This window comes from Oryzias latipes, chromosome 19 (assembly GCF_002234675.1).
Source record: "Oryzias latipes chromosome 19, ASM223467v1".
Classification (NCBI taxonomy): Eukaryota; Metazoa; Chordata; class Actinopteri; order Beloniformes; family Adrianichthyidae; genus Oryzias; species Oryzias latipes.
The window spans coordinates 906,063-928,494 of NC_019877.2; the positions used below are offsets into that span (position 1 = coordinate 906,063).

At 43.5% G+C, this 22,432-nt stretch overlaps 1 long non-coding RNA gene across 1 annotated transcript in view; it reads left to right on the forward strand.

The window, feature by feature from the left end:
• LOC105358124 overlaps window positions 1-21,689 on the forward strand; it is a 36,665-nt gene extending 14,976 nt beyond the window's left edge. Inside the window, exon 3 of the long non-coding RNA XR_002872095.1 lies at window positions 20,673-21,689. This is a non-coding gene — a long non-coding RNA (uncharacterized LOC105358124). The remainder of the gene's footprint in view (window positions 1-20,672) is intronic.
• The last annotated feature ends 743 nt before the right edge of the window (window positions 21,690-22,432 follow it).

Genomic DNA, 22,432 nt, shown 5'->3' on the forward strand with positions numbered 1-22,432 from the left:
ATAAATTAGCTTTATTTATTGAAAAACATAACATTATAAATGAAAACCAATATGGTTTTAGAGAAAATAGATCAACCTCATTGGTTATCATTGATGCTGTGGATGAAATCACAAATGCTCTGGACAAAAAGAAATATGCAGCTGGAATTTTCATTGACTTAAAAAAAGCATTTGACTCAATCATGACATCCTACTTGACAAACTGGAAGTGTATGGGATAAGAGGACTAGCGCTAACTTAGGTCAAAAGCTATTTAACGGGAAGAAAACAATTTGTCAAGATTGATGAATATACATCAGAAACCAAAGAGATAAGTTGTGGTGTCCCACAAAGATCAATTCTGGGCCTGGTGCTATTCAATATTTACATAAATGATATATTCAATGTTTCAAAGCTTATGAAACTCATATTATTTGCTAATGACACAAATATTTTCTATTTTACGGACAATCATAGGGAACTTATCAATATGGTGAACAAAGAACTACAATTCCCAGGGTCCTTAGGGGCGTGACGTTACTGATAGAAGCAGAAACAGCCTTAGAAAACACAACAGAAAAACACGGGTAAACCGCATGGCCGCTCACCGCACAGATTCAGGCGGCCACGGCAGATGAGAAGGCCTGGACAGCTCCTGATCTAGCGCCGCTGACAACCCGAAACACTGCAAAACGCTCATCCCCCGCAAGCGCCCACATGCTGAATTGCCGCAGAAGGAGAGGCAGACGTGGCGAAACGAAAGCCCCCACATCAGAAAAAAGTGGGATCACCATCCAAAACAACGGGGTAATACACCAAGATGCCGCAGAGAAGGAGACCAGCGGGCATGGAGTACCGGCGACGAATGCAACGCTTGCGGTAAGGAAGAGAATGAACGGCTGCAGACCTGGACTTAAATAGGACACTGAACAGGTGAGGTAATTAACTAACCGCCCTAAGGGAAAAACCGAAGCAAAATACTGCAGAGTCTACCTGCCTGAAAGGTGAATGAGTTAGCTTATTTCTAACTGAATTTTGGAGTTTCGGTTGAAGTCTTTGTAAAACTACCAACTTTATTAGTTTGTATAGCACCTTTCATTTTGGTTAAAAACAGAAAGCTCTTAACATAAAAGCAGATAAAATGGTCATAAAATGTGAAAATTATTTTTAACAGAAAACACAAGACAACCACACACAGATGGGACCCCACCTTCACCAGATTCCACCCTCCTACCCTCCTACACCCACTTCCCCAGTAGAACCCTGAACAAAAACGAAGAACTGCAGGATTAAGAAAAGTCTGGAAAGATAGAAAAAAGTCATGAAAGAGGATGGAATAAATGAATGCATTGGATGAATGCATAAAGGGGCGACTGTGGAGCAGCGGAATGGCGGTCTACCTCTGATTGGAATTTTGCAGGTTCGATTCCCAAGTGTCCTTGGGTGAGACACTGAAGACACCTCGCCTCTGGTGGACGGTTGGCGCCAGTGATCAGCAGCGCCATCAGTGTGTGAATAAGTGAATGGGTCTGTGACTGTAACGTGCTATATCAGTTTATGCCAATTAAGCTTTAAAAAATGAATGAATGAGAGAATGAATGAGGGGAACAACCCAGTTGTGCCGGTCCCAAGTCTGAATAAATGCAGAGGGTTGTGTAAGAGCAAAAACCAAAGAAACATGTGAATCTCAAACACAGATGACTTCATGTATGTCTCACAAACTTCTCTGTATGTACGTGTCAGCAAGATTCTGTTACATGGCCCCCACTCCTGTCACTCTAGTCCACGTACACTCTGGGCTCTGAAACTCAGTCCTCAAGTTTTGGAGTCCACTCAGGTGGACGAGAGAGCCATGTTACTTTGCCTTCAGGTGAAGCATAGGCCTCAGGCTATGGTTTTGGTCTGCAGGCCTAGACAGCAGTTACGGGTACCCAGCCTTGGCCCAAACCGCCGGTCCTGAATGTTGCTTCTGGGAAAAGTCATTTCATATTGTTGGATCCACTCCACGAACAGTCTGGGCTCAGAAACTCAGTCCCTTGAGACGGGTTGGACTCTACCATTCTGGAGCTGCTCCTGGTGAGAGCAGGCAGCTTAATGGGGGCAGGGACCAGAACCCTGTTCTCATAAAGGAGGAGGTGGATGTTGTACCAGTGAAGAAGTTCTCAGCTGCAATCAAACTGAAGACAGCAGAGACGCAGGTCCTCCAAGCAGCAGCTCAGCTCAACAGATGAAACCGTCTGAAGAACCCGACCAGAACCCAGATCAAAGCCGTTGTTCCCAACCTGCTGGAAGAGAGTCGGGGTCCTCTGAGACAGCCCTCTCTGACATCCCTCTCTCTTCTTCATTCCCTATGAGGGGGCATGCAGGGCGAAAAGCAAACATTAACTGCCTTCGTCCACTAAAGGAAGCACCAAAACCTGAGGAAGCAGCTTCCACAACCACTCCACCCCCCTCTTTTAACTTAGCACTTTTTAACGTTCGATCTTTGTCCAACAAAACATTTATCATAAATGATTTCATCAATGATTATAATATTGATGGACTCTACTGTTCTCACAGAGGCCTCTCCACCCAATTTTAGCTTTGTTTTTTCAACCAGGGAGGGCAAAAAGGGTGGGGGTTCTGCATCTATAATGTCCAACTCCTTTGCAGTAAAGCAGATTTCATTAGATGAGTACCCCAGCTTTGAACATCATGCCTTTGCTTTTAACAGCCCTCCAATTTAATGCATCACAGTATACAGACCACCCAAACCAAGCTCTGCTTTTATTGAGGAGTTTTCTGTGTTTTTAGCATCTGTTCACACTTCTTTTAACATGATTTTAATAACAGATTATTTTAACCTGCATATAGACAGAAAGTCGCACCATTTCACCACTCAGTTCTTGGACTTGCTTGCTTCTCTTGATATTAAGCAACACGTCATGCAGCCAACTCACAACAGGGGGCGCACTGTTGACCTCATCATCAGTCATGGTTTACCTACCAGTGTGTCCACTGTTGTGGACGTGGCGGTATCTGACCATTACTGTGTGCTTTTTAACATCACTGGTTTTATAAAGCAAGAGACTCCTGAAGTGGTTGAAACATTTATTATATCTGTTCGCTCCTACTCTCCACCTGTCTTGCCGGCCCCCTGTGATCTACTTGTTGAAAGTTTTAACGGAAAATAAAATCCAGTCTCACCTCAGTTGCTCCTCTAAAATCTAAGAAGATCATAATCAAAGCCACATCCCCTTGGAGAACTGCACAAATTAAACAATTGACGAGACGTTGTAGATCTGCTGAAAGACTTTGAAGAAAACACAAACTTGAAATAAACTATCAACTATACCAAAACCAACTAAAAGTATATAATCAAACCGTAAAACGGACCAGAAATTCATATTTTGCGAATATCATTTCTGTAAATAAAAATAACCCCAGTCCTCTTCACCACGATTGAATCTTTGATCAACTCTAATGTGAATAAAAACACAATCCCAGCCTCCGCCTCATTGTGTCAGGACTTTGCTGACCACTTCAGGAACTAGATCCATTCTGTCAGATCTAACATGATAAAAGAACAGAAAAGCCTTTTTATTGGGAATGATGGTTTGATTTTCCCTGAGGAAGCACTGGACAGTTTTGACCTGGTTGAAGCTGCAACACTTGGTCAAGTTTTCTCCCAAGTTAATCCAACAACTTGTTTTTTAGACCCCATCCCTACATCACTTTTTAAATCATTTTGCGGGTCTTTTGAGAGTGAGATTTTAAATATCATTAACTCCTCTCTACAGACGGGTATTTTTCCTGCTGCCTTTAAAACGGCAGTGGTGAAACCGTTACTCAAGAAAACTAATTTAGACCCTTCAGTTTTTAATAACTACAGACCTGTGTCCAACTTGCCTTTTTTAAGCAAGGTTTTAGAAAAACTTGTTTTTATTCAGCTTACAGCTTTTACAAAACAACATTTTTGAGATAAACCAGTCTGGCTTTAGAACAAACCACAGCACTGAGACAGCCTTGTTAAAAATCGTTAATGATGTCAGATGTGCCTTGGATTCAGGTCAGATCTCAGTGTTAGTTCTACTAGATCTAAGTGCAGCTTTTGATACTGTTGATCACCTGATCCTTGTAAACAGACTTAAAAGTCTTGCCCTTTCAGGGACTGTTCTCCAGTTGTTCGAATCGTATCTCATGGAGAGAAACTTTATGGTAAGCATGGACACACACTTTTCTGGGATCCATCAAATTAATTTTGGTGTGCCTCAAGGTTCCATCTTTGGCCCCTTGCTTTTTAACATTTACATGCTTCCTCTGGGGAATGTCATCAGGAGCCACAACATCAGCTTTCATAGCTATGCTGATGATACCCGGTTGTACAAAACTATGTCTCCTAATGACAAAAGACCAATAGAAGCCCTTTTTAACTGTATTTTAGATGTAAAATTATGGATGGGAAATTAAAAAAATAATTTTCTGCAGTTCAAATAGAAAGAAAAATGAAATTTTAATTATCGGTCCTGAAGCCAAGAGAGAGAAACACTTTTTGAAGCTACAGGAACTTTCATAAAGTCATTCAGGAACAGTCGGAAACCTGGGCGTTATCTTCGACTCTAAGCTAACTTTTATCCCACATATAAAACAGGTGGTGAAAACTGGTTTTTATCATCTTAGAAATCTGGCCGCCCACTACTCTCTTTTACTAATATGGAGATGCTAATGCATGCTTTCATCATGAGTAACATTGATTATTGTAACGCCCTGCTTGCTGGTCTCCCAAAAACCAACATTAGGAACCTTCAGCTTCTCCAAAATTCTGCTGCACGAGTTCTCACAAAGACCAGGAGGCGGGCTCACATCACCCCAACTTTAAAATCCCTGCATTGGCTCCCCATATGCTTCAGGATTGATTTTAAGATACTTTTAACCGTTTTTAAATGTCTTAACGGTCTTGCGCCTTCTTATTCATCCAATTTTTTAGTAAAGTATCCACTGGCACTGGTCTGTTAACCATTCTGTTTGTAAAAACCCAAAAAATACGGAGAGCCTGCGTTTCAGCACTATGACCCCCGTTTGTGGAACAGTCTGGCAGAGGACCTGAGAGCCGCAGAGAGCATTGACATTTTTAAGAAAAGGCTAAAGACTCATCTTTTTAACCTGGTTTTTAGCTCATTTTTTACTACCATTATTTATTTATTTAATTTTATCTATTTTATCTTGTTTTATGAACTTACACTAGATTTTAATGTGTTGTATTAATTTTAATTTACTTTATTTCAGTGTTTTATTGTTTATTGTTTTTATCAATTTGTTTACTTTTTCAGTCTCTTTTTTATTTTAATTTTATTATTTATTTATTTATTTATTTATTTATTTATTTATTTATTTATTTATTTATTTATTTATTTATTTATTTATTTATTTATTTATTTATTTATGTATTTATTTATTTATTTATTTATTTATTTTCCAGTGCTTCCTCAGTTGGGACCCCTCCCTCTGGGTCAGCTAACGTTCAGCCACTGCCGCTCTGGATGGACCTGCATCACCTCTTTGCTGTGGTGGAGTGGTCCTCCCCGCCTGGGATGCTGCATTTGGCTGGTTATGCAGCTGTTCACAGAGAGGGAGGCTCTTATTATCAGCGTTTCCAACATCTTGTTTTCATGCTCAACCTATTTCTTATGTCATTTCACATTGTCTTTCCCCATTAGTTAGGGGGTGGGAGATGTATTTTTCCTGCTTTTCTTGGGTCAAAAACAAAGTGCTAGCTCTGGAGTTGAACCGACCATGTGCAAATCAGATTGCTTCCCATCTTCACAGCGAGTAGAAACTGCCTATAGAAACAATAGAGACTGGTTTTCAAAATGTTTCTGATGCCCTAAAGGTTGGAAAAAGGTTCATTGGAAAACTTGGGACGTTTTGGAGCCGCTCTTATTTCTTCCAAATGTTTTCATGAAACATCGTGAAAAATCAACTCGAACTATCAAAAATACAGGATTTATTATCAGACAAGTAGAAGAGAATATCCCAATGTCACACTGGTCTCCAGTTAGTCCAGAATGCAGCAGCACAACTGTTTCCATTAAGAGACAGGAAAATGCCTCAGTTATATCACATCCTGAGAGACGCAATATTCACCCAGTGGGGGTTGCCAAAATATCTGGTATCAGACAGAGACCTACAATGGAAACAAAACAATGGAAAATGGTTTTAAAAATGTTTCTGATGCCCTGAAGGTTGGAAAACTTGGGACATTTTGGAGCCGCTCTGATTTCTTCCAAATGTTCTCATGAAACATAATAAAATATATAACTAGGGCATCAAAACAATAGAAACAAAACAATAGAAACTGGTTTTAAAAATGTTCCTGATGCCCTAGTTGGATTTAAAACCAATTTCTAACTAACCTTTTGGTGTCTTTTAACGGAAACAGTCGTGCTGCGGCATCTCTATTACAGAAATGACAACAATAGGTTTATCACAGCTTCTCTGGTTTTATTTTGTTACAGATCATTTGTGATAAGAACTTTTGGAGAACTGCATGAAGCTAAATGCTTTTTTTTCCAGACCCAGGTGCTGGAACCCAGAATAATCAGACAGGGAAGTGAGAGGTAAGAATGTTTTAATCTCCTTTTAGAGAAAAGTAGGTTAGGCAAGATGGAGATCCGGGTCGGAGATCCGGGTCGGAGCAAGGCTCGTCACGTGGCTGGAGGTAATAACGAGGCTATCAGGAGTCAGGAGCAAAGCAGAGAGGGCAGGGGAGAAGCACTGACAGAAGCACCATGACAGTACCGCCCCCCCTCAACGGCCGCCTCCAGGCGGTCCAGGCCTATGATCCGGGTGAGCACGGTAGAAGTCGGAGATGAGGGTAGGGTCCAAGATGGGGCTGACAGTGAACGCCGGAGCGACATCGATGTGACGGGCGGGAGGAGGGGAAGCGGAAGGCGGGCACAAACTGCTGTCCAAAACAGGTTTGATCTGGGAGACATGAAATGAAGGGTGTACCTTAAAAAATTGGAAGTTACTCATTGCTGCCCTCCAAAAGTTTGGTTTGGAGAAATCATTCATCAATTGGATTAAAATATTATATCACAACCCCAATGCCTCAGTCAGAACTAATAAACAGACTTCCAACAGTTTTTTTCTCAGAAGAGGAACCAGACAGGGTTGCCCACTCTCCCCTTCTCTTTTTGCTATATTCATTGAGCCTCTAGCTGCAGCAATAAGACAGAATGAGAGCATTAAATGAATTAAAACCAAACACAGCCATCATAAAATTAGTCTCTATGCAGATGATATATTACTGTTTTTAAATAACTCAAGTTCTGTAAATGAAACAGTAACAATTATTAATGAATTCTCCTCCATATCAGACTACTCCATTAATTAGAATAAGTCTGTATTATTACCACTGAACAGTAATGCGGAGCAAAGACCCACAATACAAGTTAAATCAGGCAATATCAAATATCTAGGTATTTATTATACCCCCAAATTATCAGAACGGGTGCAGCTTAAACCACACACCATTACTGAAAAGCATTCAAGACTGGTGGGTCAACCTGCCTCTCTCCCTTATGCACAAGATAGCCACGGTTAAAATGAAAATCTTACCAAAAGTTAATTATCTCAATGATCCCCACACAACCACCGTTAAAATGGTTCAAAACATTAGACTCATCCATATCAGGCTTTTTATGGAACAATAAACCTGCAAGAATTAGTATAAAAACTTTAAAATCTGCGAAAAGCTGTGGAGGCTCAGAATTACCTAACTTCCACAAAGACTGTCTTGCAAATAGATAACAATACATCTTAAAGTGGTTAAAAATTAATCCAGAAACCAACTCATGATTAGACTTGGAAGAGGCATTATGTCAGATCTACCGTTTATTAGCCAAACTGTTAAAAAACAGGACTGTTTTCAAAGTATTAATATAAACGCCACTTTAACAGCTTGGTGGGAATATCTCAAAATATCAAAATCATCAATTCAACCGTGCAAAATGACACCCATCGGGAACAACCCGGACATCCTTATAAACAAAACAATGATAAACTTCCCAGCTTGGCAAGCAGGGGGCGTTAAACAACTACGGCACGTAATTATTGATAGAAGATTCACAACTCCCCAGGAACTAAAAGACAATACTTATATCTATTATTACTAAAAAAGTTAAATATAAAGACATTGATTTAAAGCTACCAGAAGTAGTTACCTCTCTTAATTAATTTTTCAATGAATAAAACTCTCTCCAAAAAGCCAGTCTGGCTTAAGGTTTCAATCACAGCTTTACCTTCACTTTGTGTGCTTGGTGACATGAGTGCCATCGATATAGAAGGAAGATTAGTATGTATCATTTTCATAACTATTTGTATTGCTAAACCAACAATTTTAATAAATTGGAAAAGCAAGAAAAATATCAAAGCCGCAAGCAGCGTTGTATGGCCCGCAGACGCAACCCGTCTTCCACGCACAACTTAATGCACCACCCGCGCCCTCACCGCCCACCTTTGATGAAGGCTAGTCAAAGCTGCATATGTTAATAATGCTAGCAATGCTTATATGGCTAAAAGTGCTAGCATAGCGATCAGCATCATCAACTGACTCCGAAAAACACATTGCTCCATTAGTGAGAGCTATATGTCATAAGTTAGTGAAAAACCCACTTTTTTCAAAATGGCAGCTTTTCTGTTGATTTTATCTCCATAGCAACCATTTTGTGTTTTGGTCGCCTCGGCAGGAAGAATAGATCAACGTTAGTTTCAGACGAATCGGAAAAAGTAAACTTTTGTTGTCCTTAGCAACAGTGGTTTTACGCCAACCACGCCCACGTTCCTTATATGTCCATATCCAGTATTTTTCAATATATTCAGTTTCAGGCATGAATGCATGCGTTCAATTTACACTGTATTCCATTGAAAGGGATGGAGTTATAGCAGTGCGCCACTTTGCTAGCTAGCCTCTTGCACGCCATTCAAAATCTACCACTTCTAATTCCAACATTTTGTCCACAGTACCTTGCCATTGATGCCCAAAAGGTTTCGAGACGATCGATGAAAATTCCAACGACAAGTTTACGTTTGAATCCGGTGGTAAAGGTGTTTTTATAGAAAAATCAAAATAGGTCAAAGGTCGATGAAACTCCAGAGGTGATTGTAGACTTTTGATAAGAGAACTGCAGGATTAAGAAAAGTCTGGAAAGAGGACATAAATGCACAAATAATAAAACTCAGTGTGGCCCCCATCGTCATCTGACGGTGCCACACGGTCATACCATATCCCTCCTCTGAGGGATTGACAATGTGCAGCAATCCAATCCAGCCGTCAGCCAACGTGCAGGCACCACGCCGATCCACCTGACAGTATAGCAGGCGGCCCTCGTCCAATGCTGAGGCCCTGCAGTTCAACGGCCAGGCATCAGCGGGTCCTTCCTCTGGCTCGTGCTCCTCTGCCACGTCCTCGCGTCGGACGGATGCACGGGCTGCGGCCGCTCCACGACGGCGACCCCTACGATCTGCTCCTCGGTGCGCCGCTCCGGTCAGTCCGAGCCCCGGCAAAGGCCCTTCCATCGGCCACACGCCCCCGCTGGTTGAGTTCAACTGTTCAGCGGAAGTGAAGCAGAAATTACCCAGAGGGGATTTTAGCAGATCAGGAGGATGAAGAGTCAAAGGATGAGCGCTGTGGAAACCCCTGAATAACATGCAAAGCCCAGACGGTACAGCATCAAACACAACTGCAAATTCTTTGGGGATTATTGGTATTTTATACTGCATTGTGAATTCTGAGTAGTTATATAATAATCCTGGTTCTTTGAATAATTGATTTAGGAAAATTATACCATTATTAAACCAGTTACTTACAGAGTTTTCTTCTTATAGACAATATTACAATTATTCCAGATAATACAACTTTGTGGAGAAAAGTTGTGTTTGTAGATCAGAGCCTTAGAGAACCTGTTGATGAAAATTTGACAGTTTCACTGGGATTTTTGGCATAGCAGGGTGTTTTACTTCCTTGGTCCCATTCTGTCCTGATCATGATCACCTGTGTCTTGTTAGTCCTGTCTGTATATAAGTCTTGTCTTTGCCTTCCTCTTGTGCTGGTCCATTAACGTCATTAATGTCTTAAATGTGTCTTCGTCTCTGCCCTCTGCCATGTGATCATGTTTTGCTCACAGTAAGTTTAGTTTTGTTTTCCTGCTCTGCAGCGCTTTTCGTTGTTAATTAAACCCCTTGCCCTGGAACCGTTTGCCTCTGCCTCTGGATTCTGGGTCCTTCCTGCTCACCAGCCTTCCCCACCTGACACAGAATTTCACATTTATTTAAATTAAGGGTGAGTCCTGAAGCTTTAGAAAAGGATTGGATAATAAAAATCGCCACAGCTACTTGTGAAGCGTCTCGGAGAAAGAGAGCAGTGTCCTCTGCTAGTTGACTTATGAATATTTGCCTCTCAGCCACAATTAAACCTTTTAATGGGCTGAGTTTGATATGTAGATTGAGGAATTGAACAGAAAGAAGAAACCGACACACCGACACGGGGCATCCCTGCCTTACCCCAAGTTTCAAGAAGAATCTAGGTGAAGTTCCGCTGGCGAGTTTTATAGAACTATTACTATTGACATATACAGTTTGAACAGCATTGCAGAACAGAAGAATTGACCAAAACCAAATTTATTTTAAAGCAGCAATAATAAAATTGTGTTCTAACGAATCAAAGGCTTTATAAAAGTTTAGAAAAAGAATGAGACTGTCATCCTGCACGAGTTCTGAGTAATCTAGTATGTCTAAAATTAATCTAATATTGTTTGAGATATGACGATTCTGCATAAATCCAGACTGATTTTCATCAATAATTGTATCTAAGACAGGCTTTATTCTATTTGCAAGAATCAAAGGCAATATCTTATAATCACAATTCAGCAAGGTGATTGGATCCTTTCTCCGTTTAGGGATCAAGGTAATCAGCCCTTTAGGATAAACTGGGAGGGAGTGCACCCATGTTAATGCTTTCTTCAAAAACTTTTAGCAAAATTATAAACACACCTGTTGGCTGCAAAAATGTCCACATGTCAACATGTACACAATAATGTTCACACACATACTTATGCCTTCAAACCAACTAGTGTGAAATATTTCATTCAATCACCCAAACTATTAGTGCAAAGGTGAGCTAACACCTGTGCTCAGGTGAGTGTTTATGTTCTTTCTCTTTCGGCTTTTCCCATCAGAGGTTGCCACAGCGAATCATCCATTTTGTGCGGACGATTTGCATGGATACCTTGGCAATGTTTTTTACGCCGGATGCCCTTCCTGACGCAACCCTCTCCATTTAGCTGGGCTTGGGACCAGCACAGCAGTAGAGAAGGGAACAGGGAGCAGCCCGGATTTGAACCCAGGTTTCACGGACGGAAGGCGCCGTAACCCAGCACGAGCTCAAGTGAATGTTTATGTTCTTCTGAAATGGATGGTGGAACGTGAAAAGAAGGAAGGAGAGTTCCAAGCCATCCCCACACCAAGAACCCCGCCGCAGCAACTGCAGCAGCCAGAACCCCCCAACGCCACTCGCGCCGCGAGGCCCCCAGAGCCAGAGAGCAGGGAGGCACAAATGGACAAAGAGCGCAGCCCCAGCCCAACCAGGAGAGCCGCCCCTCCGCCGCGCCGGGAGGGCCCAACGCCGGGCCTCACCCGAGAAGTGTGCCCACAGCCCTAGACAAGCACCTTATCATCACTCCAGGAGTTCTGGGCATCCCCCCGTCCCACCCCAGGTACGGGCCAGGACCCCCTCAAGGGAGACCCGCTCCTCGATCCAGGCAGTCACCCACCCAGCCCACGGTTGGTCCAGGAAGGAGTAAGGGAAGGGCCAGCCACCCCCGCCCAGGAAGGGGGCACCCAGGAGAAAAGGGGGCCCACAAGGGGTGTTGCAAACTTGGGCCGACCAGACTCAGTCACTGTTAAAAAAATTTCGCGAGGCCCAACATTAAGGGGCAAGGACCAGAACCCACACCACAGGGACACGGACACCCCCGGCTCAGGTGTGATATGATCCCGGCTCTTGGCCTTGCCAGAGAGCTTAGGGATCCCTCTCCCTGCATGGAGAGAGCACTGCCAGGCCCAGAAAACCAGCACCCAGGGGATACGGCCACCATTTCCAAAGGCCCAGTACCCCCTACCAAGGATGGGGTAGGGGGCAGATGGTCCGAGGTCCCACCTTCCTTGCGAAATGCATGTGTGTGTGTTTATGTTTGAATGTATATTTTGAGGAGTGAAGGATGTGTGTACTAAGGGGGTGCAGTTAAAATTGGTGGGTAGTGGACCGAGGGGACATCTCCTGATTACTCACAGTCATGTCCCATCACTCTCCCCGCCAAGGGGCCCTAAATGTCTAAGGTGCAGTTAAAATTGGCGGGTAGGGCGCTAAAAAGACATCTGCTGCTTGCTAGCAGTGATGTCCAAGCACCCCCCCCCCCCCCCCCCCCACCAAGGGGTCCTACATGTCTAAGGTGCAAATAAAACTGAGACAGGGGGGGCCAATTCCATACGGCAACCATGGGAGGGGGACCACTGCCAAGTAGCTCCTCCCCCCAAAGTGCAAGCAGGCTAACCCCCCTCCCCCATCATCCTAAAATGAGATTATATGAGGATGGGGGTAAGTCAGGGACATTTGATAGACTGTCCCCCGGCGGTCACCCAGCGCCCCCCCCCCCCAGCATAAGACCCAGGTCCCCCCAGCCCAGTGGTCCCATCCCCCGACACCCCGCGCCACACACCACCCGCTCCACACAGAGACATAGGAGCCAGAAAGCGCCCCCCCCCCCCCCCCCCCCCCAGAGCAAGCCCAGGCCCCCGCCCCCAAGCGCCGCCCCTGGGAGAGCTCTGGTAAGGCCTCGACGGGACTAAGGCAGCCAACCAGCTGGGGCAACCGCCAAATGCCTCAGCGGAGACCCCGACTCGTCAATCCTCCATAGTCCCGTACCGATGGTGGGCCCTCCCCCCCCCAGGAAGCTTCCCCCAGGACAGGGCCAACAAGCCCCCGCCCCGCACTCCACCAGACCCTGCAGCCCGAGTGGGTGTCACCCAGAGCGGCCTCGGCCCCAAGAGGGTTGCCCCACCCCTTTCCAGAGCCAGGGAAGGAGTGATCCCAGCCCCAGGTGTAGGTGGGCAGCCCATCCAGCGCCACTGGAAACCCCCCCCCCTTGAGCCGGACCCCCCGCCAAACCCCCATTCGGAACAGGCAAGGAGACAAACCCCCCAAGCCTCGTCAAGAAAGAAAAAAAAACAGATTTTTTTTAAGAATCGGCTAACGTATAGGTGACACAACCTATGGTTTGGCGGCCATTTTGTGCCAAAATCTGCCATTTTGAGATTTTCGTGTTTTTACACAATATGGAAACAGAACTTTTTTTCGAAGGATTTTCATGAAAATTTGATAATATTGTCAATGGTATAAGGTCCCATAAAATGCAGGGCAAGCTTGCGTGACGTGGCCTGGATAGGGATGTTCTTGGAAGACAGCCAAACCCTCTGACCTGGTTGGTATATGGGTCCCACCACCCTGTGGCGATTCGCAGTGCGGCACTTGCTCTCCTTGGTGCGGAGGAGAGCAGCCCTGGTTTGATTCCAAATGCGCTGGCAGCATTGAAGGTGGTCTTGAACTGAGGGCACTGGCAAATTCAGTTCGTGAGATGGAAACAGCAGTGGTGAGTACCCAAGGGAGGCTTCAAATGGGGATACCCCTGTGGCAGAGGAGGGATGAGAGTTATGTCCATATTCCACCCATACCAAGTACTTGAACCAGTCTGTAGTGTTCTGGGGAGCATGGGAATGGAGGGAAACTTCCAGCTCCTGATTAGCCCTTTCAGCTTGGCCATTGGACTGGGGGTGGTACCCCGAGGTGAGGCTGATGGTGGCTCCAAGGGCTGAACAAAACGACCTCCAAACTTGGGAGTTGAATTGAGGTCGGACACAATGTCTGCCGGAAGGCCATGGTGACGAAAGACGTGTTGAACCAGGATATCAGCGGTTTCGGTGGCAGTGGGTAACTGAAGGAGTCGAATGAAATGAGCAAACTTGGAAAATTGATCAATGAGAGTGAAAATAACAGAGTTGCCTTGGGAAGTGGGAAGGGCAGTAACAAAATCCACCGCAATGTGGGACCATGGCCGACTGGGTGTAGTTAGAGGGTGAAGTACTCCAGAAGGAGGGGAATTAGAGGACTTGGAACGGGCACATGCGGAACAAGCAGCAACATACTCCCGTACATCTTTGTTCATGGTAGGTCAAAAGAAATGTCTGCGTAGAAGGTTAAGGGTACAGGTGACCCCTCCATGGCGGGCGATGCGACATGGGCCCAGGTAATGACATCAAACCTTAGGGATGAGGGAACATAGAGATGTCAGCTGATGAAGAACAAACGTCAGCTGATGAAGATGTCAAGTGTTCTCATCAATCTGAAGACACAAGTGGACAGAAGATTTCAATGTGGAGAAGATTTGAAAAGGCGCTCACGCCAGCGAGCAAACGCCAGCGAGCAAACGCCAGTTTAAAAGAAGATCAAAGGACTAAGACTCTAACTAAACCAAAGTCGGGTTTTCTGTCCTTTTGCTCAGGTTAATCCTTAAAAAAATCCTTTGAGGATAAAACTGATGATATTAGATTGATCCAAGAGCGAGAAGATAGAAACAATGTAATGAAGGGAGATGGAATGAATGAATGAATGAATGAATGAATGAATGAATGAATGAATGAATGAATGAATGAATGAATGAATGAATTGACGAGAAAATGTTTTTTTTTTCTTGTGGGTTTTCTCCTGGTGCTATGGTTTGCCCTTAAAAAAAATCTTTTTACTTTTATGTCGACCTCTGATTGGCATGTTGCAGGTTCGATTCCCATATGTCGAAGTGTTCTTGGGTGAGAGACTGAAGACACCTCGCCTCTGGTGGACGGTTGGCGCCAGTGTTCAGCAGCGCCATCAGTGTGTGAATGAGTGAATGGGTCTGTGACTGTAATGCGCTATATCAGTTTACGCCATTTAAGCTTTAAAAATGAATGAATGAGAGAATGAATGAGTAATGCAACCACAAGGGGGCACCACCCAGTGGTCTATTGTGCCGGTCCCAAGTCTGGATACATGCAGAGGGTTGTGTGAGAGCAAAAACCAAAGAAACATGTGAATCACAAACACAGATGACTTCATGTATGTCTCACAAACATCTCTTTATGTACGTGTCATCAAGATTCTATTACATGGCCCACACTGCCTTCACCAGAGGAAGCCCCTAGAAGGGATGGAGGAAATGGCCAGGGCGAGGAAAGTCTGCTCCCACAACCCGGTCCTGGATGAGTGGAGGAAGATGGTTAAATGGATGGATAAATGGATGGATGGATAGATGGATGGATCGATAAATGGATGGAGGGATGGATGGATCATCAGATGGATGAAAAAACCTGAAAGATAATTGTGTTGTAACCAAATATTATTTAATATTGCAGCTTAATTTTTCTAGCGCTTAAAAACTGTTTTAGATGCACCAAAGTGCTTCATAATAAAAGTGAGAAGAAATTTTAAAAATAGGCAAATTAAAACAAAATTAAAATATGAAAATGACAAAAAGCTGTCAGCAAAAAAAGACAGATAAAAACACAATATAACAAATACTAGAAAGTAAAGAAAAAACAACTACTGAGTACTGAAAGCCATTCTAAAAAGGAAATTTTTATGTAACCAGGTCAAGGGAGTGAAGTCAATTTAAAATGGGTAGTGCTGGAAGGGGCCACTAAGTGGCGCTGTGGGTTTTTGTTTATACTAAAGGCTGGCAGGCCAGGATGTTGTCACGAGCGGCAGGAGATAACAATACGGCAGACTGGCGGTCCTGGTTCGTCACATGTGCGTCGGCAAAGAGGGGTTTGACAGAGTTTGGTGCAGTACCGGCAAAGTCTGCACGGTTGGAGTGAAGGACCTTTAATTAGCTGCCGAACGAACGAGACGCAGAGCTGCGCGACGGCGTGTCGGGGAAGACTGAAGTAAGTTGCGCTGTTGAAGAGCTCTAGTTAACAAGGCTAGCTAGCGGGGCATTCGGCAAGGCTACGGACGGCGTGAGTTTGTTTTTTTTATTTCCACCCACATCTGTTAAATTTTAGTTATCGTCCACTGTTTAAATTTCTAATGCGTGTTCTGCACAGAGGGGAGAAAACGTTGTTCAGCTTGCTTGTGGGTGAGGCCGGGAGGAGCCGGTCCTTTTTGCCCCCATTTTTCTGTGAGTTTGAGTATTTTTTGTATTTTTTGTATTTGTTATGAACATTGTTTAAATTTGTCATTTAAATTGACATTTAAGCCGGTAAGGTCAGATATCAGGCAGAGTTCTGCAGGAATGTTATTCCAGAACTGAAGGTCGGTGATGGAAAAGCAGGTCATCCCAGTGTTTCTGTCGTGACCTCAGCACATGCAGCAGATTTTGATTAGCAGACCTTCAAACTCTAGAATGGCTGCAGACAGTTACAAATGAATTGGGGTGACACCATGAAGAGCTTAAAAAAACAGAAAAAGTTTCTATTGAATTCTGAAATGAACAGGAAGTCACTAAAATGAGTCCTGGAGTGATGCATTCTGGATGTTCCAAAAGTAAGGCTCCACTTAGTCTGGCAGGAGGTTTTCTGTGATTCAATGCCTTTAAAGCTTCACACACTTCATGCACAGTAAAAGGTACAAAGCTAAATGGGTTCCCAGAAAACATAGGGGATTCTGTGCAGGAGATTGTTGAGGAAGAATCAGTTTTGAATCTGTTCTTTGACATGGAGAAGTAAGACAGAGTCCTCCACTGAGTGAACAAGTAACATCATTATACAGAGCAAGGATGCACTGAAGTTTGGACAAGTCTCTGGGCAAAGCTGGCATCAAGTTTATACCAGAATCCAACAGAGTCAGTGACTGTTCTGAACTCAGAAAAGCTAAAGGGCATGTGAACTGGTAGCAAATAGATCTGGGGGATTTTCAGTTCCCCTGCTATAGGCCCAGAAACAACGGCTCATCCCAAGATCCCAAAAGACCAATAGGCCTATAAATGAAATAAGTAATGCCATCATTCACAAATGAAAACACTTATCAGAAGTGAAGAGTACAGACCTCAGAATGAAAGGCAGGTCCAGACCTGTTAGTTCCAGGTGGATGTTGCAGATCCAGACTTGTTAGTTCCAGGTGGATGTTGCAGATCCAGACCTGCTAGTTCATCATGCAGCATCAGATCCAGACCTGTTAGTTCCAGGTGGATGTTGCAGATCCAGACCTGTTAGCTCATTATACAGCATCAGGTTCAAGCCAGGTAGTTCCAGGAGGATGCAGTTGTCAAAATCCAAAAGCATTTATAGACCCAGATATTTATCATTCAATCCATAAAAATATTGACAGCCAGGTTTAAAAAGATTAAAAACAGCAAAAGCACAGACAGACACTCAACAGACAAATGAGTCTTGGATTCAGACTCATGGACCTAATTGGGTTTTGGTCTCGTCTGACCACGGAACCTTCTCTCAATCACTTCATACATCTTTGAGGTGATCGTTGGCATTCTTCAGGAGAGCCTTTCCCATCACCAGGAATAAAATTCCTGCAGAACTGCACCTGATATCTGACCTTAACAGCTTTGAATGTCAATTTAGGAAGCCCCCCAGGAAGAAGGTACAGCTCTATTAAGGCCAAAACAACCAGACTCCAGACTGAGCAACAGCCTTTATGCACAGGCTGTGGGGCTGCTTAACAGTCCCTCCTAGCAACTGCCCCCCCCTCCTTATCTGAGCACACTGTGAAAACTGGACTTTGCATTGCTGCTAATAACTTAATGTCTTGTGTACACTGAATGTCTTATTTATTTATTTATTTATTTATTTATTTATATTTCTTGTCATGTTAAGTCCTTGCTGTGTTCCCTTTTGTACTGATGCTGCACTTTGGTTATTTATATATTGGGTATTTTTTGGTGAATTGAACTGAGTGGCTGTTGTTGATGCTCCAAACGTATTTTCGTTGTTCCACTGACAATGACAAATAAATCTTTTGAATCTTGAAAAAAAAAAGTTTATCACTAAACTTGTTCAAATGCTTCAAATAATAATAATGGATTGGATTTATCTGCGCTTTTCCAGACACTCAAAGTTCTTACATTGTGTCCATTATTCATTCACTCCTCATTCATACTTGGTGATGGTAGCTACTGATGTAGCCACAGCTGCCCCGGGGCAGACTGACAGATTCTATGGTCCCTCTGACCATCACCGGAATCATTCATTCACGCACCAGTGGAGCTGAACTAAAGGCAAGGGTGAAGTGTCTTGCCCAAGGACATAACAGTTGGCTAGGGGGAGCGGGGATCAAACCACTGACCTCTCGATCATTTGCTCAACCACCTGAGCCACTGCCACTGTTCACTTCAACTCTCTTCAGTCCTGGATCTGGTTTCCCACATCTTCCTCTCCTTTCAGGCCTCATCTTCAGCTTCCAGGGCTTCTGGGACTGAAGCTCAGAGTCTGAGTCCACAGGCTGGTTGTGGTCTTGGTCCTCGTCTTCGTCGGTCTCATTGGTGGCGTAGCAGCCTTTCTGTCTGGACAGACACCATAGCAGCACTGAGATTGTGTTATTGACAGTCAGCAGGATCTCACTGATGATTCCTAATGATTCCAGACATACAAAGTAGACTCTTTTCAGACCTTAAACCCCATTTTAGAAGACAAAACAATGAATCTTTGTGTTTTTAAAGGTTTGTCAGTTGGTCTATTCTAGAGACACGACAAAGACTTCAACTGAAACTCTATAGACTCTCAGTCAGAAACTTTTGCTTGTTAACCAGAAGGTAAAAATCAAACAATTTAGTGTTTTACCAGGAGAAAGGTGAATCAGAAAGGACCTCTCTTCTTGAACCCCCCCTGACGTCACATGGTTTGTGCCAGACGTTTGTTCTTCTCTGGAGCTAATAAGAGAGTCGGATATCTATTCATTTCACAACATTAAAACAGAATCACGTTGAAACATGAAAAAGTCTTTGTGCTTCAGAAAAACAATAGAAACTGGTTATAAAATGTTTCTGATGCCCTGAAGGTTGGAAAGAGGTTTGTGGGAAAACATGTGACATTTTGGAGCCACTCTGATTTTTTCCAAATGTTCTCATGAAACATCGTGAAAAATTAACTACATAGTGATAATAAAAACTGTTTGATCACTTGCTGATAATTCTATACTTTTAATAGTAGATGTATTCTAACATGGAGAGACAGAATATCAAAACAAAACTCCAGAAAATAACTTTAAAGAATTCATATTAATTTATTTGTATTTCCCTGAGGGAAGTAATTATTTGGGGCTGCACGGTGGAACAGTGGTTAGCACTCTTGTCTCACAGCAAGGCCTCCGGTTCAAGTCCCGGCTGGGGGGCCTGAACCAGTGCACCAATGTGGGACCTTTCTGTGTGGAGTTTGTGTGGGTTTTCTCTGGCTTCAATTGGTTAATTAATAATTGGTTACCCTAAATATTCTGAATGTGTGTGATTGTGACCTGGTGACCTGTTCAGGGTGTCCCCGGCCTTAACCTACAAGAGACGTGGATAGGCTCCAGCAGCCCCGTGACCCTCGAAATGGAAAAAATGGAAGAAGAAAACTAATAAATGAATGAATGAGGGGATGGATTTTCCACCATTCTGGAGTTGCTGAAGGTGAGAGGCAGCTGTCTGGTGGGGACTTACTCTCTAGCCCCCATTTCAACCATGTGGATTTTAATGCCCACGTGGGGAACAACAGTGGCGCCCAGAAGGACGTGATGTGAACGGCCTCCCTGCTCTGAACCGGAGCTGCGTTCTCTTGTTGGACCTCGCCATGGTTTGTCCGTGAACAGACACCATGTTTGACCCCAAAGGTGTTCAGGTCATTCCACGTGGCTCCAGGAGTCATGGTCTACTTTGGAACTGATGAAAGAGGAACCTCTGGATTTGTTATTGCACAACATAAGACAGCGAGGAGTCTGAACAAGATTTAGTTTTACTGAGAAAAACAGAAACTGGTTTTAAAGAATGAACCTGATATCTTGACGGTTGTAAAGAGGCTTATGAAAAAAACTAACTCCGCTCCATCCAATATGGGATGAAATGTTCTTGGCTGTCATGATGATGAAGGCGTTCCCTACAGACATGGAACAAAGTTCTATGTGAGCCCCGCCCACTTTGAGTCTGATTTAAGGATGAGACTCAGCCTCAACCAGCACAACTTCAGCTTCAGCTGCTCTGGTGAGTTTTCTTGATGTCCTGCTTTCATTCATTTGATTTTTTCATCAAACATTCTTCTAGAATGTCTCCATTTCTTTCAAATGATGCTGTGGTCTTTGTCCTGTTTTAGTTCTTTAGAAAGTTCTTGGTTTTTGTGTATTTTCTACAGACAAATGTTAGGATCTTGGTGTGTTTTAGGCTAGGAGTTGGTTAAGATTGTTGGATTTTCTAATCTTTTTCAGTCTGGTCCTGCTCCAGACCGTCTTCAGAGGAAACAACTTCTCCCAGAAGTCTAAGGGAAGAAACTTTTCCTCCTTCTGCAACAAGCTCAGGTTTGTTAAATGGATCAAGTTTGAAAAAGTCATTTGGTTCTGCTGTGTTTTTATAATGAACAAAGCAAAATATCTGCTTCTTTATCTTCATTAACTGTCATTCTAAAAAAGACATTTTTTTCTATTTTAGAGTTTTCAAGTCAACGACAACATGCCGTACGTAGCACCAGTTACCCTGGTTGGTGGACAAGGAGGAGGCCCGTGTAGTTTTGACGGTGCACAAAATGGAGCTGTGCTTAAAAGGCTGGATGTGTGGGCTGGACCAACCCAAGTGAGATGTATAAAGGTCCAGATGTCTGACGGAAATGAAAGGATGTTTGGGAGAGAGGGTGATAATCATTACTCTTTCACTTTTGAGGATGGAGAAAAATTTACCTCCCTCACTCTTTGGCCCAATAATGCTGGAAATCGTCTGGGTGGCTTTAAATTCACAACATCCAACAACCGAAGTTTTGAGGCTTTTATGACAAATGGAAAGCCTTCGGTACCGGCAAGAGAAGCAGATGTTGGCTCTGGAATCTGTTTTGGAGTTCAGGGCAGGTCAGGATCTGAAATTGATGCATTTGGGTTCCTGTTCTTCAAAGTTCATTAAGTAAACCGGTTCTAGAGGGCTAGATGGTGAAACAACAACCTGTGTGGGTTCAGCTTCTTGATGAGAACAGAAATAAATGTGTCTGACAGAAATGATTTCACCTTCTAGCCTCCAGACAAAGACAACAGCTAATGATATCTGCTGTCATGAAAAGGGTTTGGTTCTTTGAAACAATCAGATGACATCTTTGAACAGATGTGTTCCTGCTGCATCTGTGGCTGATGGGGACAATCACCTCTTTGATGGTTTTTCTTTGATTTCTTCATCTGGTTTGTGGTTTTTTCTTTGGACTTTTACTGCAGTTTTCTGAATGTTTGCATCAGATTTTTGGATTTGCTGTCATTTTTCCTGCTGTACTGAGAAACTCCTGATGATTTTCCTGTTATTGTCACTGGAATCCAATGTTTCTGTTGTCCTCATCATCTCTTCTGGAAATGGCATTCTATCAGTAAATCTTGTTGGTGTGGACGCTGGAAAAAGCCCTTCAGTTCATGTCAAATCACTGTTTGTGCTCATCTAGTCTGTATGATTTGGAAAATAAAAACCTCAACCAAATCAGGAGTGCTATGAATTCTTAGACTGAACACAAATACATGTTGAAACATTTCTACCAGTTTGTGAGCATCCCTAAAGATGTAGGAGGTTAAGCCCCTCCCACAAGGAAGGTGACGGCAACACCAATGTCACGTCTGGATGATGCAGATGCCGACCAATCACAGGAGACGGCAGCTCAACAGCTCCAGAACAATAAGGTGAACAGAGACGTCTTTCAAGAAAGACAACCTCACACACACTAGTACACACACACTAGTACACACACAAACACACACACTGTGACAGAATGACGGAAGCGGCTGTGGGTGTGTGTTTGGAGTTTTATTTTCACCATCCAACATGTTCTCAAGATCAAACTCCATCAACCTCCTCTCTACTGAGCAAACACCTCTTCTTATATAGCCTCGCCCCAATTGGTTCAAACCATTACAGAAGACATGCAGGGGTTAACAACTAAATACCCCTTTCAAAAAATGGTTTCAACTAGACATTCAAAATGACTGCCAAGCAGTTTAACAAACATTTGTCCAAACATGCCCTGGTGAGGAAGTTGGTAAGCAGTAAAACAGGTAAACTTAGGTGGATATAAGTAGACATACAATATGCGACTTTGCCACTGTGTTACCCCTGCCCCCCAACAAGCCATAACAGTTCAAACCTCTGCTGACCTCGACAAAGAATCTGCAACAACATTACAATGGCCAGGTTTATAATGTACTGTAAAATCATAAGGCTGCAATGAA